At 36.0% G+C, this 26,642-nt stretch overlaps 1 non-coding gene across 1 annotated transcript; it reads left to right on the top strand.

Moving 5' to 3' along the window:
* Positions 1 to 15,273: 15,273 nt before the first annotated feature.
* LOC121140086 lies at positions 15,274 to 15,377 on the top strand. The gene has a single exon (XR_005876922.1). It is a non-coding gene; the product is annotated as a U6 spliceosomal RNA (small nuclear RNA).
* The last annotated feature ends 11,265 nt before the right edge of the window (positions 15,378 to 26,642 follow it).

Raw genomic sequence — 26,642 nt, 5'->3', positions numbered from 1 at the left:
TTGTGAGTAGTAAAGTATTTGTGTTATTACAATAAGAACAACAAAAATTTTATATTCTCAAATAAATTCAAGATTTTCTAATAGGCTATAAAATTATTAGAAAAGTTCTAATAATTTATTTCACTGTAAATATTTTAATTTTAGTGAAACAAATTGTTTTAATGAAATTTTTTGAAAGAATGAACTCAAGAAATGTAAGGGATGACAATGTCTCTGAAAGTTTTATTGAAGCCCCAGGAAAAATGACACTGTTTTAACAGCTTAAGGAATATTAGTTTATTTATGCTACATTCATTTGTTGTAGGCTAACCTGTATGTATACTGTGAATAAATTTTATAATCATTGGTTAATAAGTAAGATGCTTTGGTCTACAGCAAGTCAAAAATACAGCCAGGAGGGAAATCCAATCAGAGATACATGGAGAAGGAGAGAGTTACAGATAGAGGCCAGTGAGCTCTCAGAGGAAAAAGTTGTACTAGAGAACAGGTAACTTCATGAAGTCATATGGCAAAATATAGATTAATAGAAATGGTTTAATTAATGTTGTATGAGGTAGTTAGTAATAAGCCTGAGCTATAGGCCAAATGCTTTGTAACAAATATTAAGCCTATGAGTGATTATTTTAAAAGTGACTGCAGGACCAGAAGGGACAAAGAAATTTCTGTTTACATTCATGGATGCTGTGAAATATTTGTTAAATGATATGAATATTCATTTTGTTATATTTGTTTAACTGTGAATCTGTGTTACTTTGTCTGCCTAAAAACACCTGATTGGACTAATGAAGAGCTGAATTGCCAATAGCTAGGCAGGAGAAAGTATAAACAGGGCTGACAGACAGAAGCTAAGGTGGAGCATTCATAAGTAAGAGTAAGTCTCCATGTATTTATTTGGGAGCTGAGTGGTGGGTCCCCTAAAGGTAAAGGATATAAAAAACACTACAGGTTTATCTAAGACATTATCACTTTTCAAACAACAGGTTTTTGATAACAAAAGTAAATTCATAAATTTTATCCAAATTAACAGAAATGAAGCCTTGATCTTCTGAAATAAATGAGATACAAATGCTATATATTCTTATTTTAAAATTTATGATTGGAAAATATTAAGCTTCTTTGCATTTAATTGATCATAAACATTTTTGACATTGTAGTATATTGTTGGGGCTGTTGGAATAACAAATTTCTCTGTATATTCTTGTTGTTTTTCCCTTTTTTCATGTTTTATTTATTTCATGCACAATCATTGTATATCTGTTGAGACACTGTTCTTTAAAATGACAAATAATGACCCTCAGACATTTTAGACTCCTCTAATGAGAATTCTCTATTTATTTCTGTACACCACTTTTTGATTGGATCTTGAGTTCTTTGTAAATTTTGGATATCAGCCCTCTGTCAGATGTGGGGTTAGTGAAAATCTTTTCCCACTCTGTGAGCTGCCTTTTTGTCTTCTTGACTCTGTCCTTTGCCTTAAAGAAGCTTGTCAGTTTCAGGAGGTCGCATTTATTAATTGTGTATCTCAGTGTCTGTGCTACTGGTGTTATTTTCAGGAAGTGGTCTCTTATACCAATTCATTCAAGGGTACCTCCCACTTTCTCTTCTAACCAGTTCAGTGTTGCGGGATTTATGTTGAGGTCTTCCTTGTGTTATTTTGGATCTGCTATAAAATAATGATATACTTTTCTTTCACATATGCGTTTGCTGAAGAAAATATTATATAACATGTTGTGTATTATGCATATTTTCCCTTAGTGTATCATTTTCCTATTGTGTACCTATGGATGGTTTTGCAAATTGTTTCTGTCTACAAGGATTTTTTCTTTTAAATACATATCATATTTTAGTAATTAATTTATTTATTTAATATCCAAACTGAGGTTTCACCTACCTCCTCTTCTCGTATTTCCTCATACCACCCCTTGTCTCCAATCTACTTCTCCTTTTTAGTTCAAAAATGAGAAGCCTTATCATGAGTATAAGCAAATTATGACATATCAAGTTGCAGTAGAACAAAGCACCTTTCCTTGCATTAAGACATTGCAAGGCAAAACAGTGTAAAGGATAATTTTCCAATAGCCATCCAGAGCATTAGGGACAGTCTCTGCTCCCTCTTTTAGGCATCTCACAAGTATACCAAGGTACACTTCTGTCATATAAACGTAGTACTCATTTCTAAAATAGAGAACTCAGGAAACTATCAAATAAAGCAAATACTTCAGTGAAAAAAATTAGTACTGATCAAATGTGCAAGAAACATTTAAAGAAATATTCAACATCCCTATCTATCAGGGAAATGCAAAGCAAAATGACTCTGAAATTCCGTCTTATAATCATCAGAATGGCTAAGGTTAAAAATATAAGTGAGATATTATGCTGGAGATGATGTGGAGCAAGGCTAACACTCAGTTGCTGGTAGGAATTCAAACTTGGACAGCCACTTTAGAAATCAATGTAGTGGTTTCTCAGAAAATTGGGAATTGATCTACCTAAAGACCCACCTATGCCAAACTTTAGCATATACCTAAAGGATGCTCAACTATTCCACACCAGCTGAACTATGATCATAGCAAATTTATTCCTAATAGTCAGAAACTGTGTGAAATCTAGATATCCTTAAACCAAAGAATGGCTACAAATATGGTACATTTACACAATGTAGTATTGCTTAGTTCTTAAAAACACTGACATCATGATGTTTGAAGGCCAATGGATGGAACTAACAAAAATCATCGTGAATGAGGCAACCCAGAATCAGAAAGAAAAACATGTTATGCATTCCCTTGTAAGTGGATATTAGCTGTAAATAAAGAATAACCATACTACAATCCACAGACCCAGAAAGGCTACGTAAAAAAGAGAGTTGAAAGGCCGACCCTTGGATCTGTCTTGGAAGTGTAAACAGAAGAGACCTCATGAGTCCATTGGGGGTAAGTGTGGATGGGAACATGAGGGATCTAGTTCTGTGGTGGATAGAGTGGGAGAGTAATGAAAAATGATGAATTTTTTACACTATTTTGATAAGAACTTCAGCAGTATGTATTTAAATATATTAAATGTCACATATTTCAAGTATCAACATCAGAATTCCACTAAGATTTTAGAAATGCCATGCCTATCTGAAGATTTACATGTATACTTCTACTTGCATTTCCCTATATGAAGACCTCTGGTTAGACCAGCATTATTCAATGAAGATGCCTTTCTCTCAGTGTATATTTCTGTGTTCTTTAGAAAACCAAGTATCCATAGGTATGTGAATTTATGTCTCAGTCTTTCATTCAGGTCCATTGATAGACCTTTCTGTACTTATGTGAATACCCTGTGGGTTTTATTAGCACAGATTCCTGGAACATTTTGTAGTCAGGGATAGTGATACCTCTAGAAATTCTTTTATTAATCGAGTGTTTTTTAGGTATCCTGGATTTTTTTGTTTGCTTGTTTGCTTGATTTTCCTTTGAACTTGAGTATTTTCCTTTCTAAATCTGGAAAACCTGGGTTATAATGCTGAAGTAGGGTGTATTGTAGCTGTAGATTTATTTTGATGGGATGGCTATTTTTCCTATGCTAATCCTACTTATCCATGTGCAAGGGACAGCTTTACATCTAATATCTTTAATTTCCTTCCTCGAAGACTTGAAGATTTTTGCCATACAGATATTTAACTTGCTTAGTTTGAGTCACCCTGAGATATTTATATCAATTGTGGTTTTGTTAAGGGTGTTAGGAAAAAGCTTGAAGCAGAACCTTGGGTGGGGGATTCCATGGCTGGTGAGCACGACTGGGGTGTGGGGACAAACATGCCAAGCAGAGTGTGAAAAGTTTTATTGGAAAGAATGGGGATGATGAAAGAACAAGAAAAGAGATAAGAAACACTGAAAGAGATGAGAGACAGAGTACAGTAGACAAAATGGAGACAAGAAAAGTCCTGTCTACCCAAGGGAAACAGTGGGAAGAGAGAGCAGCAAGACAGGTGATAAAGAACAAGAGGAGAGGAGAGCAGAGAGGGAGATGAGATGGAATAAACAGCCAGAAAGACAGCGTAAGTGGGCAGAGGTCTTTGTTTAAAGGGATCCTTTGCACCTGCATGCACATAAGTACTAGTGGAACCATGGACTGAAGAGAGTACTGCCTGAGTGCATTCTGCTAGGTAACAGGGACAGGCCAGCATGATGCCTGAATCCTTACAAAGGGTGCTATGTCCCAGATTTCTTTCTCAGATTTGTTGACCTTTGTATACAGGGAGGTTTCTAGTTTTTCGTTTGTTTGTTTGTTGTTGTTTTGTTTTTTCTGGTTTAAATTTTTGAGTTAATCTTCTATTCAGCTACTTTGATGAAGGTGTTTTCAACTGTAGGTGTTCACTGATAGAATTCTAGGGATTACATATATATATATGTTATGTATATATATTATCATATGAATTGTAAATTATGATATTTTGACTTCTTCCTTTCCCATTTGTTTACACTTGATCTCCTTTAGTTGTCTTATTCTCTAGCTAGAACTTCAAGTACTATAATGCATAGATATAGTGAGATTGGACAGCTTTTTCTTCCTTATTTTAATGGAATTGCTTTGTTTCTCTCCATTTAATTTGCTATTGGTTATACGCTTCCTTAAGTTGTCTTTATTATGATAAGGTATGTCACATGTATTCCTGATATCCCCAAGGTTTTTATCATGAAAGGATTTTGGAGATTGTCAAAGACTTGTTCAACATTTAAGGAGATGATCATGTGTTTTTTCTTTCAGTTTGTATCTATGGTGATTTACATGAACAGATTTTCATATGCTGAACAATCTTTGCATTTCTAAGATGAAGCCTATTTGATCAGGGCAGATGATCTTTTATATTTGTTTTAGGATTTGGTTTGTGAGACCTTTTTGAGTATTTTTTTCATCAGTGCTCATGAGGATAGTTGGTTTGTTATTCTCTTTCATTATTTAATCTTTTATGGTATCTTTGTTAGTGTTTCTATTGGTGTGAAAAGATACCCTGCTCTTGACAACTTTAGCAATGAAAAATATTTCATTGTGGGGTTCACTTCTAGTTCAGAAGTTATGTCATAATTATCATGGCAGGGAATCAAGGCAGCATGCACGATGACATGGTGCTAGAACAGGAGATGAATGCCTTTACACCTTCATTAACAGGAAACCCGAAAGTAGTCTGTCTCGTGTGGCATGGATTGCACATATATGAGATCTCAAAGTCTGCCTCCACAGTGACACACTTTCTCCAAAAAGGCCTCACATACTAGAATATGATCACACCTCCTAATAGTGCCATTCCTTTGGTGGTCATTTTCTTTCAAACCTCTATGTGTGATTTGTATGCCAAGGTGAATGCAAACAAGTTCAAGTGGATCATAGACCTCAACATAAAAGCAGGTACAGTAAATCTGATTAAAGAGAAAATGGGGAATAGCTTTGAACATATTGGCACAGGAAATAACTTGCTTAGCAGAACAATGACTGGTCTGTTCCACTATGTTCATAGCAGCTTTATTTGTAATAGCCAGAACTTGGAAGCAACCTAGATGTCCCTCACCCGAAGAGTGGATAGAGAAAATGTGGTACATCTACACAATGGAGTACTATTCAGCAGAAAAAAATAATGGAATCATGAGATTCACAGGCAAATGGATGACACTAGAAGAAATCATCCTGAGTGAGGTAACCCAGTTACAAAAAGAGAAACATGGCATGTACTCTCTCATATATGGATTTTAGACATAGATCAGGGGAGTGCCAGCCTACAATCCTATGGCCAGAGAGTCTGGGAAACAGAAACTTCATTTAGTGGCTGATCGAAGAAGAGGCAGACTCCCTTGTTTAAGTACTGAGCTGAACTCAAGAAAGCCAGTAACAGAGAGGGAGGACTGATGATCAAAGGGATTAAGACTGGGCTGCTTTAACCCCCAGAAACAGCTGACCAGACAAAGGTTAAATCTTGAATCCCAGGCATCAGCCTGGGAATCCAGCATGGGACTGATCAAGACCCCCTGAATCTGGGTGTCAGTGAGAAGGCCTAGGGAATCTATTGAGGCTTGGGCAGCAGATCAGTACCCATCCCAAGTATACACACGGACTTTGGACTCCCATAGAACAATGTGAGGTGCACTCTCACCCTGAACTCTTGGGGAAGGGTCTAGGCCCTGCCCTATATGAAATGACAGACTATGGACACCCCAATGGAGGGCCGGACCCTCCCTAGGGGAATGAGGGGATAACGGGGGGGGTTGGGGGGAGGGCACTGGAGGAGTGGAGGGAATGGGAGAGGGACCTGGAACTGACTTGTGAAGCAACCTCGCTTCTTATCTAAATTTAAACTGGAAAATAATATATATATATATATATATATATATATATATATAAAGACTGACAGTTATTAAATGAGACCTCGTGAAACTGAGAAGCTTCAGTAAGGCAAAGAAAATGTTGAATAGAACAAAACAGAAGCCTTCACAATAGGATATACTTTTTACCAACTCACATCTGACAGAGTGATATAGGCAAAGAATGTAAAGAACTCAAGAAACTAGTCATCAATAAATAAAATATTTCAATTAAAATTGGGTATAGATGTAAACAGAGTATTCTCAACAGAGGAATCTCCAATGGCTGAGAAACACTTAAATGTTCAATACCCTTAGCCTCAAAGAAAATGCAAATCAAAACAACTTTAGGATTCCATTTTAACTCAAAACTAGAAGTGACAGCTCTTGCTGCAGAGGATATGAAACAAAGCAAATACTCCTGAACTTCAGTGCAAACTTTTTAACAAATTTGGAAATCAATATGGAAGTTCTTCAGAAAATTGGGAATTGATCTACCCCAGGAAACAGTTTTACCACATCTGGTCTTATAACCAAATGATACTCCATCCTACCATAAGGACACTGCTGCATCTATGTTCATAATCACAATAGTCAGAAGTTGTAAACAACCTACATGTACCTCATCCAAATAATGGATAAAGAATATGTAGTACATTTACACAATGTAATATTACTCAGCTGTTAAAAATGATAGCATGCTATTTGCAGGAAAAATGGATGGGACTAAAAAAATTATCCTGAGTGAAGTAAATCAGATTCTGAAAGACAAATACATATATATATATATATATAGTATATATTATATATATATTTGCTTAAAGCTAGATATTAGCTATTAAGTAAAGGATAATCACACTGAAATTCACAGACCTGGAGATTCTAAATGACAAGGAGACCTCAAGGGGCATGCATGGATCTCCCAGAAAATGGGACATAAAATTTCCTGGTAGACTGGGGGAAGACAGGGATGGCAGCAGTGGGGTAGGAAAGGGAGAGAGTACTGGGAGAGATGAGTGGAACTGGGGAGGGCATTTGGGGCCTGATGTGTAAACCTGCTTGTAATGACAACTCCCTGGTATCTGTGAGGGTATCCCTAATGATAACTCTTAGTAATGGGTGATAATGATCATGTAACCAACCTTCTGCAACGAGGCAAGTCTTCCAGATTTGTGACTGATATATCAGCAATCCATAAAATCTTCTACTAACAATTTGTGGTGCCTGCAAAATATGCAGTGAAATGATGGTGTAGAACTTGTGGGTGTGGTCAGCTAATGACAGATCAAACTTAAGATCCATGCCCTCAGAGGGATCCCACACCTGATAATGTTTAGAGGGCCAAGAAGCAGAGGTTGTGTAACCCAGAGACTTAGGAATGACCCAAACATTACTGAACACCAAAAAGTCAGTGAATTTTTTCATAATGAAATTCCTCTATACACATAGACCAGAGTCAAGCCCAGTCATCACCAGAGAGCGTGCATCCAGCAAGTGATTGGAGCATGTACAGAATTACACAGACCAACATTAGTCAAAACGGGGTGAACCCTGCAAAAGAGAGGAATGAAGAATTATAGGAGGCAGAAGGATTGAGGACATCGCAAAAACACAGCCACAGAATCAACTAAGTAGGACTCATAGTGGCTCACAGATACTGAATCAACAATTAGAGCCCTGTATGCATCTAAGCTACATAGGCTGAATATGTGTTATGATGAGGAAGCTTGGTGTTCTTGTGGGGTTCCTATCAGTGGGTATGGGGGTTGTTGGTGACACTTTTGCCTGATATTGTGACCCTTGTCATCCTACTGGTTTGCCTTTTCCTGCCTTGTTCTGAGGATATGTACTTTAGTATTATTTTAACTTGTTATACTGTGCTTACTTGATATCCCTGGGATGCCTTTATTTTTCTGAAGGGAAAAGGAGGAGGACTGAATCTGCAGGAGTAGGTCCATGAGAAAGTGTGTCTGGGAGAATTGGAGGGAGGAGAAATTGCATTCTGGATGTAATATATGAGAAAAATGATTATAAATGAATATAAATGTATACTTTTTCTTCATAAGTTTTCATATTTCATTCTCTTAAAATTTTATTAACTTATTAAGTAATGATTTCTAATATATAAACAAATTGAACAAAATATTTTCCCCCTATATATACACTGAAAAAATATTCATTCTGTAATAATATCAAGTATAGCTGCTAAATTATTGATATATTTGTAAGATAAAATATTTGAAAACTGACTTTCTTGAAACCTATAATACGGGTTTCTAAATACAGTTTTATTGCTTGATTCAAGAATAGAGTCTACCTCATTAAAACCATTATACTAATTATGTGAAAGATAAACCAATGTGAAAATTAATGTAGTTTAGCATTATCTAACATATTAAGTCTTCACCCTTGCATTTTAATAAGAAATAATAATTTATCTGTGTGATTACTTTCAAAACGTAAATTGGAAAAAATAGCTGAAAATGAAAGATCTTTCTAAGGATTATTAAAATTTGAATGAAGACGTTTCTCCAATAAAAGTTCCACAATATCCATTAAAACTACATGTAACATCTCTCAAAATACTTCTCTGTATAAGAAAATTTAGAGGTATTTCTGTACATCATTTGCTTTACTTCACCTCAAGACAATGTCATTGGACATATTTGAACTTTTTGAAGAATCTTTTACATATTTTAGGTTTTCATGACAGAAAACCTTTCAATTCTTTTGATATTTAGGGCAATCAATTATTTTGTCCCAATCACCATTACATGAAAGACATTTAATCAAGCTTAGAAAATTTGCCCATGAGGAAATCTTTCCTGCAATTAACAGAACTCTTGCCATAATACCATCTGCGTCTTCTGTCATGTTTTCATGCATACTGCTTTTAGATATGCATCTTTATGTTCTATTTTTGCTTGGTGTTTCATGAGAAAATATAATTTTCATTGCAACCTATTTCTAATTTTCTATTGATACAATACACAAGAGTAGGACTTTTCAGATATGCAATATATAGAATTTGCTAATAAAGAGCAATTTAAAATTTATTGAATTCAATAAGTAGCAGTTAAAATACATATATATTAAAAAGTGACATAAAGAGAAAATTTTAGCATCATTTATGTTATATAAAGTCTCTTTTTGAGTTTAAAATATAAATATATAAATATCCACTGGAAATGACAATGTAGCAATGTGCTTTTTTACTATTATACTTTGAAGTAAATTAAGCTTAGTTAAGAACATGTAAAGAATATTATTCCTTATTTATAACAAATTAACAAATGAATATATTGCATGTAGCAAATATCCCACAAGACTTATTAACTGAGTAAAATTATAAAAATGAGGATTTAGGAAGTTGCTGGTCCCAAACAAAATTACTCTTGTTAGTAGTATGTACATTTTTACAATATACAAATTGTTTCAACTACTAAATCCATTAAGTAGCAAATAGTTTTTCACCTCTATGCATGACCTAACATTCATGCAAATATCATGTAAAATCATGTTTTCAATATGCAAATATCCCCCTAATTTTTAATTTTTATTTTTAAATTTTAAATAGAAATAAGGTTGCTTCACATATCAATTCCAGATCCCTCTCCCTTTCCCTCCCCTCCTCCCATGCCCTCCCACCAACCCCTTCAATATACCATCATTTCACCATGGAGAGTGAGGCCCTCCATGAGATTGTCCATAGTATGTCATTTAATCCAGGGCAGGGCCTAGACCATCCCCAGAAAGTCCAGGGTGAGAGTGCATCTCTCATTATTGGATGGGCTCCCAAAGTCCATGTATATCCGGGATAAATACTTATCTAATACCCAAGGCCTAATAGATTACCTTGACCTCCTCACTGACACCCACATCCAGGGGGTCTTGATCAATCCCATGCTGGAATCCCAGCCATCAGTCTGGGATTCAAGAGCTAACCCTTGTCAGGTCAGCTGTTTCTGCGTGTTACACCATCCCAGTATTAACCCCTTTGCTCATCAGTCCTTCCTCTCTGTCACTGGATTCCTTGAGTTCAGCTCAGTGTTTAACTGTGGGAGACTGACTCTGCTTCCATCAGCCACTGAATGAAGGTTCAGTTTCCCAGACTCTCTGGTCATGGGATTGGAGGCTGGTACTCCCCAGATTTATGTCTAAAATCCATATATGAGAGAGTACATGCTATGTTTCTCTTTTTGTGACTGGGTTACCTCACTCAGGATGGATTCTTCTAGTGCCATCCATTTGCCTGCAAGTTTCAGGATTCCATTGTTTTTTTCTGCTGAATAGTATTCCATTGTGTAAATGTACCACATTTTCTATATTCACTCTTCGGTTGAGGGGCATCTAGGTTGTTTCCAAGTTCAGACTATTACAAATACTACTGCTATGAACATAGTGGAACAGATATCCTTGTTGTATAAATGTGAATCTTTTGGATATATGACTAAGAGAGGAGTTGCTTGGGTTTATTCCCATTTTTTTGAGGAATCTCCATACTGATTTCCAAAGTGGCTATACGAGTTGGCACTCACACCAGCAGTGGAGGAGTGTTCCCCTTTCACCACATCCTCTCCAGCATAAATTGTTGTTGGTGTTTTTGATTTTAGCCATTCTGACATGAGTAAGATGGTAAGTCAGAGTTGTTTGATTTACATTTCCCTGATGGCTAAGGATGTTGAGCACTTTCTCAAGTGCCTCTCAGACATTTCAGACTCCTCTATTGAGAATTCTATATTTAGTTCTGTAGCCAACTTTTTAATTGGATCCTTTGGTAATTTGGAGACTTGCTTCTTGAGTTCTTTGTAAATTTTGGAGATCAGCCCTCTGTCAGATGTGGGATTAGTGAATATCTTTTCCCATTCTGTGATCTGCCTTTTTGTCTTGCTGAGGTATTTGATCCATTTTGACTTAAGTTTTGTGCATGGCAATAAACATGGATCTATCTGCATTCTTCTACATGCCAGCATCTAGTTCTGCCAGTAGCATTTGTTGAAGATGCGTTCTTTTTTCCAATTTGGGACAACAGGAACATACCTAAACATCATAAAAGCTATATACAGCAAACCAACAGCCAACATCAAACTATATGAACAGAAACTCAACATGATTTCTCTAAAATCAGGAACAAGACAAGCCTGTCCACTCTCTGCATACCTCTTCAATGTTGTACATGACGTTCTACCTAGAGAAATATAACAACAAAAGGACATTAATGGGATACACATTGGAAAGGAAGAAGTCAAACTTTCACTATTTGCAGATGATATATTTTGCATAAGTGGCCCAAAAACTCTACCAGGGAACTCCTACAGTTGATAAATACTTTCAGCAAAGTGACAGAATACAAGATCAACTCAAGCAAATCAGTAGCCCTACTATATACAGATGAGAAAGAGCTGAGAAAGAAATCAGAGATATATCACCCTTTACAATTGCCACAAACAACATAAAATATCTTGGGGTAATGCTAACCAAACAAATGAAAGACCTTTGTCACAAGAACTTTGAGTCTTTAAAAAAAGAAATTAAATAAGACACCAGAAAATGGAAAGAACTCCCATGCTCTTGGACAGGTAGAATCAATGTAGTAAAACTGGCAGTCTTGCAAAGATCAATCTACAGATTCAATGCAATCCCCATTGACCTCCCAGCACAACCCTTCACTGACCTTGAATAAACAATAATCAACTTTATATGGAAAACCAAAAACCCAGGATAACCAAAACAACCATATTTAACAAAGCAGCTTCCAGAAGCGTCATCGTCCCTGATTTCAAGGTCTATTATAGAACTATAGTCTTGAAAACAGCTTGGTATTGGCACTAAAATAGACAGGTAGATGAATGGAATCAAATTGAACACCCCTATATTAACCTATACAAGTATGAACATCTGATCTTGCAAAGAAGGATTTGGGTTTTAAATCACTGCTGTTTATGGCATGGTAGCTGGACCACTAGCTCCCAGGAATTCTTCTACCTCCATAACTTCTTTTCCTGTAGGTACACCAAGTTTAGACCATATGTGCTGTGTTCAGGTTTGTGTGGGTTCTGGTTTTTAGAAATTAATAGTCTCACACATGTGAGAAAATCATTTTACATACTGAAACATTTCGCATTCCTGGTGCCAGAGTTTTCTCTAAATTTATGTCAATAACTCACAAAGTGTTGAGAGATTCTTTGACATTCATTGATTATTTTTCTGTTCATTTGTGGGTTTTTCCTCTTATTTTTGTTAGGATGCATTTAATTTTAGTAGCTCAAATAAGATAATTCCAAATACTTTTTCCAAAAATATACTCAATATAAAAGAATGAAGAAATATGCATTATGTTGAAACATAATAAAATATGTAAAATTATATATACCACAGTAGTATAAATTTATCTTTAAATCAGTGATATTTTATTCTTTCCTTTTACTAAAAGTATATGTATTTTCCTATTTTTTGTTGAAAATAGTATTCTCTCATACAATACATCCAAAGCACTGTTTTCCCTCCCTCTACTACTCTATGCTGCCTCTTCCAACTCTATTATTTCCAAGAGCTACTCCCAGTCTGCTGCTCTTCAGCAAAGATCAGGTCTCCATGAGACATCAAAAAAAGAAACATACAATAAGACACAGCAAAAGCCCTCATATTGTGCTTAGACAAGGCAACCTGATAGAAAGAAGAGAATCTCAAGAGCAGCCAAGAGAATAAGAGGCATACCCACTGTCTCTGTTATAATTTCCAGAAAAACACCAAGCTAACAGATTTAAAATCTATACAGAGGAATTAATTCTGATGCATGCAGGCCCTGAGATCATTGCTTCAGTATCTGTGAGCCATGCTTATTTGATTCAGTGAAACATATTCTGGTATTCTCTTACCCCTCTGACTCCTACAATCTTGCCTCCCCCTTTTCCAGTTGATTCTGTGGAGAGGGACTTGATAAAAAAAAAACCTCTAATTTAGGTTCCCTCTCCACATGTCTGGCTGTAGGATTCTATACCTGCTCCCATTTTTATCAGAAGAGAACTCCCTGATGTCTTTGGACAAGACAGCAACCCTAGGCTTATCTGATATTCAGTCTCTGGGTCCTGGGCATCCAGGCAGTGTAGGGCATGGGCTTCCTCTTATGACATGGGCCTCAAGTTAAACCTAACATTAATTAACCACTCCCACAAACACTGTACTGCCATTGCCAGAGAATTTCTTATAAGTAGACATGTTAAGGAAGGGAACACTCATAAACTATTGAGGAAGACATAAATTAGTGCAGTATTTCTTGAAAATATGAGGGTCCTTGAAAAGTTAAAACCAGATCTATCAGGATGCAGAAATTTCACTCCCACAGACATCCACAAGGAAAAAAAATATGTTGAAATGTTAATTCTCATATTACTGTCATACTATTGAAAACACCTAAGACATTCATACAATATAATGTTCTATAATCAATAAACAGTCAAATAAAACCTGGTATGTATATGTGAATGAGAAGCAGTCTCAAATAAAATATTCACTGCTTTTATTTTAAACAGATTTTTTTAACTGAAGGTTATCATGTAAGCTTAATGCACGAAAAGGACCACTTACTCATATGCATATGTGTGATGTAAAAAATTTAATTTTATACAAGTTGAGAATATAATATTATCAGATGGACATAATGGAGAAGGAATGATAGGCATTTGCTTACTCATAAGTATACATGTGTGAGGAAGTATTACATGCTATCATTGTCTTGTTGTTTACTTGTAAACAATATGCTGAAGATTATGAATATGAGTGTCATTGAGGAGGCCTAGGATATCTATGGGTCCTTGGGTAGTTAATCAGTAATTATCCTGGCATACCAATGGAATTTGGGTGCCCATCCTATAATGAGAAATGCTCTCTCAGCCTAGACTCTTGTGGGAGGGCCTAGGCCCTATCCTGGATGAAATGACAGACTATGGGTACCCCACATGGAGGGCCTCACCTTCCCTGGGGAAAGGAGTGGGGGATGGTGGGGGTTGGTGGTTGGTGGGAGGGCATGGGAGGAGGGGAGGGAGAGGGAGCTGGGATTGACATGTGAAGCAACCTTGTTTCTAATTTAAATTTAAAAATAAATTATAAATGAAAAAAACATATATGCCACAGCAAGCATGTGCCAATGACAACACACAAACAAACAAAGTCTGCTCTCATTCAGTTTTTATAAAAATGTAAAGACCATAAGTGTTCAAAATTGGTTCTAATATGAAGCAGATTGGCTATGGTATTAACATAATAATTATTATTTTTGTACTTTAATATCAACTATGTAATAGGATTTTCCCATTACATTCAATGGTGTTGTTGTTATTATTAGTTCATTGTAGTTAGAATTTTCAGGAGGATAAAACCTTTTGACCTTAGAAATTGCACTACTTAAAATCTTAGAGAAATGAGATTATTGTCAATAGGTTAGGATTTAAAATCATCTCGTTAATGGAAATATATTTGAACCTAGTCTTCATGATCATAGAGAGCATTAACTGACATATTTGCAGAATATCTAAAGACATCAAAGAGGAAAGATGCTTTTCAATGAGGGGAGAGCATAATTAGGAGTGAACTTTCAACTTTGAACTCAGTGAAACTTTCCTTAAGGGGAAAGTAAAACATCAATAAGCAGAATTTTGTATTTTAATCCTCATAATTAAACAGTTGTGCAAAATCACAATCTGATTATATGAAAATGTTTAAGACATAGTAAGCAACAAAGGAAATAATTAATATGCACAATTATGTTATTTCCATATGCATAAACAAAATAAAAATGGCATTGAGAATAACTTTGTATACTCAAGTTGTTGGTCTAGGGCAACAATCAGGATTTTGAGAGAACTCTGGACTACATAGTCAGTACAGTCTCACTCCGGGTTGCAGAAAGTACTGCTGCAATAAAAGTAATTACGTTGTCTTTGTTTCAATGGCACATATATCCAAATTTGAATGGTCTAGAGAATATTAGCATGGCCCTTGAACAAGAATGAACAAATTAGTGAAATTTGTCCATTTCTTTAGGAACACACACACACATATTCATTTAAAGACATTTTAATTCAGGTAGCAGTGTGTAATATATGTGGTACCTATCAAGTTGATTCTTCATATAATTAGTTGAAACTGTGTTCTGAAAAATAACATTATTTAGGTCATACATAGATTTAAATTTTGTCTGCATATGCAATTGTGCCAGTTTGCTTCATAGTTAAGACACTGAAGTCAAATATTAGAGCATTACAAATGTTACAGAAGATACTATTTAATCTCAGTAAGAAATTAGGTTTAGAAATGACACAACTGAGTACACATTCCAGTGATATTTATTTATATGACATGCAATTATTAATGTCTCCACACTTTTTGTGGTTGGTAAGAATATGAGGCCAAAAAAGCAAAGTCATACCTTTGATAATTTTATTGGTCAACTAGGTATCTAATAGATATATTGTTCTTCTCATTGCTATTGGTGAGTATGGTGTTCTGCATAATACCGATTTCATTGTGCATCAATAGAGTTATATTAGAAAGGGCATCCCAGGTGAAATTGGTTGAAGAAAACACACCAAAACATATCAGATTTCATTTATGTTGCTTTAAAACATAACTGTGTTTCTTATATGAAGGTAATATCAGTGTTCAAGAAAGATTGAAGTCTCTTTAAAAGCAGCATTACTAAAATTTTAGGATCCTCATGACAGAAAGAGGATAATTTAGTATTCAGGAAACTCTTAAATTCAGAGCATAAATGATAAAGTAATAGAAGAGAATACTGAGGATATATCACAGTATTTGACTAGGGAAGTTTTGTTGAAATAGTTTTATGGCTCCTGTAACCTCAGCACCTTGCGTGTCATAGATATCTGACAATAACAGTGAGAATTCAGAAAATGGATGGGAAAAATACATATCATAGGAAGTAAAGTAATAGAATATTTAATATTATAGCTACCATGGAAGCTAGCAATGACAATACCACATGGTTGAAAATTAGAAAACCATGGGCTCATTACTTGAATTATCAAGCCTTTAGCAAGGTGAATTGAAAGGTCAAATGGTAGAAAGAAAAGAAAAAAAGTATATTTCATCACAGTAAACCCAGATTTAATAATATTATTCTAGCTAAGTTTCCAGGAGTTAGAGGAAATTTGAAGGTGGAAAAATCAATGAAACAGTAGAAAAATATGCCATATACTGGAAAAAGACCTACCTTGACAATTAACTGCCATCATCCATTTGGGAGCACAGATCAATAAATGATAACCAAGTATAGTCAGACACATGATGGTAAACTATTAACTCATGAATGGTGAAGATAAAAATATTTGGAAAATTCAATGGAGAAAAAACAAAAAAGCATCCTCAGGCCAGACAAAAGTAAATTATCTGTATCTCTGTGTCTATCAGACCTATCTAGATCTCTTTTTCATTATAAGGGAAAAACGAAACTGGTCTGATGGTGGCGCCCCAAGAATTCCTTATTATTTACATAATTTTGGGTAAGGAGGAGCATTATATATGGTCACTTTCAGAGACTTCATAAAATTCAGTGCTTGTTTACTTTCAGAGTTTAAGAATCTTCCCTGATGGATAGAATATTTCACTTCCTTTTAGAACTTCCACAATCTTAAGAAGCTTCCTCTGAGGTGGCATATTTTATCTCAGAGTGAAATACACCACAGCAATCTCTAAGATGTTCTAAAATTTTGTCTTAATATTATGTTCAATAGTGCTATCTCTAGAAACATTAATTTTTTGGTCAATAAATTTAGAACGAATTTAACATGTGAAAATATCGGTAAAAATCACAGGGCTATAGTTGTCTTTAAGAGGGTACTTAAAATATTAATGATATTTTTGCTTATTGACTTCTTTGAGGTATAAATGTATTTTACTTAGCATTCATACTTATTTGCAAAATTCTAGAACTATAAATGAAAAGTACTTTCAGGAAGACTAATTTTTATTAATTTTTAATTCAAATTAAAACATTCTTATTTTACACACCAATCCCAGATCCCTCTACTTTGTATCCTCCTCCCTACTATCTCTCCATAACATGCCCTATCCCCTACTCAGAGGGAGGAAAGCCGCCCATGAGGGTTCATCAAACTCTCTCACATCATTTGGTGCAGGAACAAGGCCCTCTCCCTAATAACTAGACTGAGAGAGTATCAATCCATAGGTAATGTGTTCCAAAAAGTTTATGCACTAGGCATAAATCATGGAACCACTGCCAGTTCCCACACAGACTTCCCAAGCTACCTAACTGACACCCACATTCAGGGAACCTAATTCTGTATTACTAAGGTTCCCTAGCTGTCAGCATAGAGTTCCTGGGCTCCTCCTTGCTCAGGTAAGACGTTTCTGTGGGTTCCCCAACAAGGTCTTGACCCCTTTGCTCATCACTCCTCCCTCTCTAAAACTGGATTTCAGAAGTTCGGCACAGTGTATAGCTGTCAATCTCTGCTTCTGCTTCTATCAGTTACTGGGCGATGGCTCTAGATAGCATTAAAGGTAATAATTAATCTCATTATATGAAAAGAGCATTTAAGGTAGCCTCTCTACTATTGCTTAGATTCTTAGGTGGGGTCATCCTTGTGGATTTCTGGGCATTTCCCTAGTGCCATATTTCTTATTAAGCTCAGAACAGCTCCCTCTTTTAAGGTATTACTTTCCTTGCTCTCCTTTTCTTTCCTTCCCCCAACTCGACCATCATGATACCTCATGTTCTCCTACCCAATTCCCTTTTCCCCTCCTTTCTCTTCTGTCTCCCTCCCCCAAGTTTCCAATTTATTCAGGAAATCTTGTCCCTTTTCCCTTCTCAGGGGTACATGTATGTCTCTCTTAGCGTCTTCCTTGTTTGCAAGCTTCTCTTGGGTTGTGGATTATAGGCTGGTTATCCTTTGTTCTATGTCTAATATCCACTTATGAGTGAATACATACCATATCAGTCTTTCATGTCTGTGGTATCTTACTCAGGATGGTTTCTTCTGGGTCCCTCCATTTCCCTGCAAATTTCAATATTTCATTTTTTTTTCTGCTGAGCAGTACTCCATTGTGTAAGTGTATCACATTTTCTCTATCCATTCTTTGACTTAAGGACATCTAAGTTGTTTCCAGTTTCTTGTTGGTACAAACAATGCTGCTATGAACATAGTTGAAGAGTTGTTCTTGTAGTATGAGTGTCCTTTTGGTATATGCATAAGAGTGGACTTGTCTTGAGGTAGATCGAGTCTCATTTTCCTGAGAGACCACCATACTAATTTCCAGAGTGGTTGTACAAGTTCATTCCCACCAGCAATGGAGGAGTATTCCTCTTTCTATACATCCTCTCCAACATAACCTGTCATTGACTTTTTTTATTTTAGCCATTCTGACAAGTGTAAGATGGTACCTCGGCGTTGTTTTGATTTGCATTTCCCTGATGGCTAAGGATGTTGATCCATTCCTTAAGTGTCCTTTGGCCTTTGAGACTCCTCTGTTGAAAATTCTCTGTTGAGATATGTACACCATTTTTTATCTTAGAACAACTTTCATTGTGTCCCATGAAGTTGAATTTGCTATGTATTCCTTTTCAATGAATTATAGAAAGTTTTAATTTCTTACTTTGTTTTGCTCTTGACCAAATTTTCTTCAGCAGAGTGTTGTTCAGTTCCATGAGTTTGGAAGTTCTGTTGCTTTGGTTGTTGTTAATATTAAGCTTTAATGCATGGAGGTCTAACAGGATACACAAAGCGATTTCAATTTTCTTCTGTCTGTTGACACTTGCTTTGTGTTTGAATATGTGGAAAGTTTTGGATAAAGCTCCATGAGATGCATAAGTTATATTCTTTAGTGTTTGGGTGAAATGCAGTCTAAATATCTGTTAGGTACATTTGGTTTAAAACATCTGCTAGTTTCATTATTTTTCTGTCCAGACTTTGTCTGGGTAGCCTGTCCATTGGTGGGAGTTGGGTACTCAAGATTGCCCCTGTCAGTGTGTGAAGGTCAGTACATTATTTAAAATATATTAATGCTTATTTTTAAGAAGTGGGTGCCCTTTATTTTGGGCAATAGATGATATGAATTAGAATGTGTCATCCTGCTGAATTTTCCTTTGATCAATATTAGTGTGCTTCCCTATCTCTTTTAATTAATTATAGTTTGAATTTTATTTTGTTAGATATTAAAAACTGGTATAGCCATGCCCATTTCCTTCTTTGGTCCATTTGCTTGAAATCTACTTTCCAACTATTTTGACCTCATGTACTGTCTATCCTTGATGCTGCACTGTGTTTCTTGTATCTAATAGAAGGGTTGATATTATTTTTTCACATTCATTATGTTAGAATGTGTCTTTTCATTGGAGAATATAGACCATTGGTATTCATAGGTATCAATGAACAATAGTCATTGATTCTTATTATTTTGTTGTTTATGGTAATTGTCTTCTTTTGTGAGTGTGAGTGTGTGTGTGCTTCTCTTCCTTTGAAGTTATTGGTGTATCTTATTTACATCTTTTTTTGTCTTGTGTATATTTTATCTACTTTGCTTGACTGTGGGTTGCCTGTTTCCCTGTCCCTGCTCAGCTGCTACATTCACGAGGAATGGGTGCTTGTGTTGGAGGCTAGGATACTGAAATGGGTTGAAGAAAGGAAGGTTGGAGATGAATATCTTTGTGATAACTTGGAGATTCAGTCACTGAAAAATGGAGAATGAAGCAGGTTTTCTCCTACAGAATTAGGAGTGAGATGGGATATTGGTCTTGGGGAGAAGGAAAGGTGTAAATTCACTGACAGCCTACTAGTTGCTCTTTGACTAGCAGGGGATCACAGATATATAGTTTTTAAGGAAAGAAAATTTAGTATTTTGATAACTAATAGTGTTCAAATATTAAAAAAATTTGAAGTAATTCATAGAGATAATAATGAATTTTACTTAAATGAATACATGTAAAGAATGAATTAGTTAGTTAAAAATGAAATAGTCCAAAACCAGGCAGAGAAACCATAAAAATGAGAAGTATAAGCCAATTTCCTTTATGAATATAGATGTAAATATTCTTATTAAATTATTTAAAATTGAAAATAGGCACATATAAAAAAGATGATTCAACACTATCATACTGGTGAGGGTCAACACATGTAAGTCATATATGCAATAAATCATATAAGTGGACTTAAATACCCAATTCATATGATCATCTTTATAGATGCAGGAAAAGCTATTATCAAAATCATACATGCCTCATAAAAACATTTTATTCAAAATAAAACCGGAGGTAATAGACTTCATTATAAAAAAATCAAAGAATTGTTAAATGGCAGCCAAAATAATTATAAATGGGGTAAACCTTGAAGCAATTCAATTTGTTAGTGAGACAGACCTGTTCATTAGTCCTGTTCTTTTTGGATATATTTCTTTAATCACTGTAAAGGAAAACAATACAAAAGAAAGAAAGAAGATAAAATTGGAAAACAAATAATATTAGGCTTATTTGCTAATAATGTATTTTACACAAAGTAGCTAAAAAATTTCTGCCAGTAAATGTATCAACACTTTCAGAAAAGTATCAGAATATAAAATTACATTGCAAATATCAGTGACTTATTAGCATACCACTGACAGGAATGCTAAGATAGAGATCAAGGAAACTCTCTTATTTACAATCACCACAAACATATATAAGCACAAACCTAGACAAGTGGGAATGGTGTAAAAAACACATACAATGAAAACTTTAAATCTCTGAAGACATAGGTTGAGGAAGACACTAGCCATGGAAAGTCATTCTATGTTGATGCTTTGAAAGACCCAAATATAAGTACATGAAATTATAACCCTCTCATGTTTGAGAAAGGTATATAAAATTCACATCAGGAAAGACATTATCTTCAGCAAATGGTACTGAGAACACTTTGTCACATGTAGAAGAATGAAGTTAGATTTATATTTATCACTCTGCAAAAAGTCAATGCCAAATATATCAAAGATTAAATATGAAGCTGAAATGCTGAAAAAACTGTAAGAAAACACAGACAGTGCCAACAAAATATAGTTGCAGTAAAGTATGTTCTCTGTTAGACTGCATGAACTGAATATAACAAATGACAAATGAAAATACATAAAGCTAAATATCTTCTGCATTTTGGTCAGGGTTAATGTCTCTGTCTCAATCTTTTGATAAAGGAAGTTTCTTTAATGAAGGAATGTAACTATTTATCTAAGGGTATCATTATAAGTATTCAGACTATTCTGCATCATTGAGGGTATTATGACAGGTCAGTTTGTGAATCATAAGTTTTACAACTGGATTTCCACCTTTATTTTTGGGGAAACAAGCAGCTATCTTCAATTTGACTTAATGCCCATTGAATAGGAGAAAATTAATTTAATTTAAACCTTTCCAAGTAGGGAGATCATAAACCCTAGAGAAAAACGTACTGCTGCCATTTTCCTAAACCAATATGCTACCTAATGTATTCTAAATACCCACCCTCATTCCAAATGATAAGTGTAGTCATTGCCCCTTTTTCAGAATAGCTTTTCTAGCCACAGATGGAGATAATTACAGAGATATATAACTGGTAAAATGCAGAGAATATATGGCCATTGGGTGTTTGATCCCAGTTGATACATCTACAGTGCAACAATGTACCCAAAGTACATGGAGCATTTTGTAATGGAGTCATAAAAAAGCAAGTAAAAAGGAGCATAATGCCCAGATGGCTTCAGTGCAGAATTCTACCAGAAATTCAAAGAAGAGCTCATTCCAATACTCGTCAAAGTATTCCACACTATAGAAGCAGGAGGCTCACTGCCAAACTCTTTCTACGAGGCTACAATTACCTTGATACCCAAGCCACACAAAGACACAACTAAGAAAGAGAACTATAGACCAATTTCCCTCATGAACATTGATGCAAAAATACTCAATAAAATACTTGCAAACCGGATTCAAGAACACATCAGAAAAATCATCCACCATGATCAAGTAGGCTTCATTCCAGGAATGCAGGGATGGTTTAACATTAGAAAATCTATCAATGTAATCCACCATATTAACAATCTGCGAAAGAAAAACCACATGATCATCTCACTAGATGCTGAAAAAGCCTTTGACAAAATCCAGCACCCCTTCATGATAAAGGTCCTAGAGAGATCAGGGATAACAGGAACGTACCTGAACATAATAAAAGCAATATACAGTAAACCAACAGCTAACATCAAACTAAATGGAGAGAAACTCAAAGCAATTCCTCTAAAATCAGGAACAAGACAAGGCTGTCCACTCTCTCCATATCTCTTCAATATTGTACTTGAAGTTCTAGCTACAGCAATAAGACAACAAAAGGAGATAAAGGGGATACAAATAGGAAAAGAAGAAGTCAAGCTTTCATTATTTGCAGATGATATGATAGTTTACATATGTGACCCAAAAAACTCCGCAAGGTTACTCCTAGAGCTGATAAACAGCTTCAGCAAAGTGGCAGGATACAAGGTAAACTCAAAAAAATCAGTGGCCCTATTATATACAGATGATGAAGTGACTGAGAAAGAAATCAGAGAAGCAATCTTATTTTACATATCAATCCCCCATCCTCTTGCCCTAACATCCTCACATGCCCCCGACTGACCCTCCCAACAAACCCCCCACGCACTCCCCAAGGATAATGAGGTCCTTCACCGGGGATGATCAAAGTGCATCCAACATTTGGGGGAGGCCTGGGTTCTCTTTCACATATCTGGGCTGCCGTAGTTTCCCTCCACAGGGAATGGGCTCCCAAGGTCCATTTATGCACTAGGGATAAACCCTGGCTCCATTCGTAGAGGTCCAATAGACTGTTCAGGCCTCCTAACTAGCACACACATTTAGAGGGTTTGGTCCGGTCCAATGCTGGTTCCCTAGCATTACAACTAGGGTTTCCGTGCTCTCACTAGGTCAGGTCAAATGTTTCTGTAGGTTTCTCCAGCACCTTCTTGGTTCCTTTGCTCATCCCTCCTTTCTCTCCACAACTGGATTCCAGGAGTATGACTCAGTGTTTACCTGTGGGTGCCTGCTTATTCTTCCATAACCTACTGAATGAAGGCCCTAGGAATGGCAACCAAGGTAATCATCAATCTCATTATAAGGGAAGGGCATCAAAGACAGCCTCTCCAACACTGCCTAGATTCTTAAATGGGGTTATGTCTGTGGATTCTCGAACATTTCCCCAGTATCAGACCTCTCTTCAACCCTATACTGGCTCTCTCTATCAAGGCATCTCCTTTCTTACCCTCCTATATTCCTCCCCTGTCTGGGTCCTCCTGATCTCTCCTGTTTGAATTATGATATCCCTCTTTTCTTCTATGCCCTCCCAGCTATGTTTCCTTGAATCTGTCCAATTACCCCATTTTAAGTAGGAAATATCCTTTTCATTGATTGTTTTTGTTATATAAATATCACTCTCAAATGTGGAGTAAGAGGAACACTCTTCTATTACTGATGTCTGGTGATATATTATTTATGGTTTATTAAATCTTACCTGAGAATTCAGAAAGCAAAGCCAGTCTCCAGCTGTAGAGATAAGACTGTGGTAATATACACCTTTAATCCTAGGACTCAGGATTAAGAGGCAGTTGGATCTCTGAGTCCATGACCACCCTAGGCTATGTGAAGGTAAATCAGAGCTCATGCTTTTACTCCCAAAATTTGAGACTTACAAAAGTTAGAGGCATTTACTCTGAAAGTTATTCCTTAGTCACACTGAGGACAACATAGTAGTCTGAGTGATTCTGAGGAGAGGTGAAGCCAGAACATTTTGAAGATTTCCACTTTGGTCTGAGCTGAGATCGAGGTGAGAGCTAGTGACTGGCTGCTTTGTTTTTCTTATATTCAATTTGAAGCTTTAACCCCGATATCTGTCTCTGTGTCTTATAATTTTGTATTTTATATTAACCCAATGGTAAAGTACGACTTGAAGAAAAAACGACTTGGAGGCCATAGGAAGGACTCCTGCCTGAGTGGCTCCCACCTGAGTCTTAGCCTGACCAGTTAGGTTTTGTCCCCAAATCTTTCATCATGCTTGGGATTTTTCGGTTGTAGCTTTTCTAAAGAGTCTTTATCTGCCACTAAAATCTGGAAGAATTTCAGGCTTTTCCTAGAGTCCCTTTTCTCAGGCTGTCAATCTCAGCTAACAGACACAGCTTGTTCCCACATTCAGACATGCTATGTTTCACAGTTCACTGACATTATTTGGCAGATTTGGTGAGTCAATTAGAAATTGTTAAAGGAAGGAAATAGTTAAAAGAGAGTTTTCCTTCCCACACTTAAAAATAGGAAGCGATATTAAAATGGAGAGAATTAAGTTTCCATATTATTACACAATGGAAGTTTTTAAAATGGAGCAAATAAAGAAGTGATAATCAACTAAACTGGGATTGTCATACTGTTGATTATTATTTTGATAATCTTTGTTTTCCTATTGAAAATTACTCATTTATCTCTAAAAAATTTCGTTGATAAGAGTGATAGTATACAGGCTTTAGAAAAACTTATTAAAGTAGACTACAGAGATATTCAACCACAGACTGAGGAATTACATGGACAAACTTATTCAGCAATGCATTTTCAGGTTAAAAAGGAACTGTCTAGGTTCTTAGGAGAACCACCTTTAATATATTCAGTAACTTTGGGAAGTGCCAAATGAAAGAAGTCCTATAAGCACTACTTAGAAGCCTGTGACAATGCTAGATTTAGGGAAATTCAAGGAAGTTTTAGTCTCATATAGCATCCATTCACCATTTGTGAAGCAAATGATGAACACATGGTCAATTTGTAATAGTATTAACCTATATTGGGTAAATTTGATTAAAGCTGTCCTGGAGCCTGAGCCACAATTACAATGGATTTCTGGTTCAGAGAAGAGGCTAAGCATATTTAACAAAAGGCTAAAGGTAGAAATGGATATATATATATATATGTATATATATATCGATCAAATTCTTGGAAGATTATGCTACTATAGAAAGGCAATGTCAATATGATGATCACCTATTGGGTTTATGTTGTACAGCTCTTTTGAATGCTTTAGACATGTGGGAGCCCATAAAGATGGCTCTGTTTCATCTTGGCTCAAAGACAGAGAGTTCAAAATGTCCTTAGTAAGTCATAAGAACTAAAGGTCTAAGGTGTGGATACTGTAGGGTGATTTGATCTTGGTAGATGATGTATTATCTAAATAACAACAGACTTGGTCTGAGGTGTGGGTACTCTTGACAATCAAAGGTGGGTAACAGGAAATTGAGTGTAAGGTGTGGTTACCAGATGTTTTGAGGATTAAGGGAAGAAAGTCTTTTTGTTACTTATACATGATAAAGAAATCTTTTGCGATAACCCCCTTTTGGTTGGGGAAATTAAGAATGTTGAAGAATAAACTTGGGGCATCCAGTAGTCACTGTATTTTCTTCCTTACTCTATACTGTGTCTCTGTCTTTTTCTTAGCAAACTTTATCTCCTTTTGCTAAGTCCACACTCCCCCTCTCATGTAAGAACTGAGCAAGTCAGTTGAATCCTACTGAAGCCCCACAAAGACAGCCTACAACATATTTGTGCTACAACATGGAGCTACTACAGATGGCTTCTGTGACATATGGGGCTGCAATGTGGACCTGATCATGGGGGGGCAGAAGTGTTGGATACCACAGAGGAATACACAGTGCTGGTGTACAAGCGTGAAGAGAGTTCTCGGATAATAGAAGCGAAATGTGGTGAGCAAAAAGCTCAGGACTTAAAAAATGTATATAGTAATATAAATGGAACAAAGAAACGTTAGTCAGCTCAATGTACAATCAATTAGAGATATTTTAAGAACCAAGGGAATATAAGTTGAACAGCAGCAAATACAGAATTCTTTAGAATTTATAAAGAAGGTATGCCTTAGTTTAGTAACCTCAGGGCTTTAGAGTCCTGTATATGGAATGAATTTGGATTAAAAGTTGAACAGCATTATTATGAACATAAACCTGAAAGTGTCTCTATAGATACAATTTGGTATCTGTAGCAAGACTCAGTAGGAGCTAAGAGGCTTGAAAGGTTTACTAGAATCACTTGCATTTCTCCTTAGACAAAAAAGTATTCTTCTTCCTACCATAGTGTCTGGTTTAGATCTGCCTATGATGAAGGGACCACCCCCTTTTCCAGGCCATGGCAAACATATGTCTCCTCTACAGACTAGTGTAAGAGAGACTTCTAGTAGAAGGAAAGATGGGTAGCGTTTAAGGGTAGCAATGAGCTGAGATTAGCAGCCAAAGGAGAGGGGG

This window comes from Mesocricetus auratus, unplaced genomic scaffold (genome assembly GCF_017639785.1).
Source record: "Mesocricetus auratus isolate SY011 unplaced genomic scaffold, BCM_Maur_2.0 Super-Scaffold_100003, whole genome shotgun sequence".
In the NCBI taxonomy this organism is placed as follows: Eukaryota; Metazoa; Chordata; class Mammalia; order Rodentia; family Cricetidae; genus Mesocricetus; species Mesocricetus auratus.
This window is presented reverse-complemented; position numbering and strand designations above follow the sequence as displayed.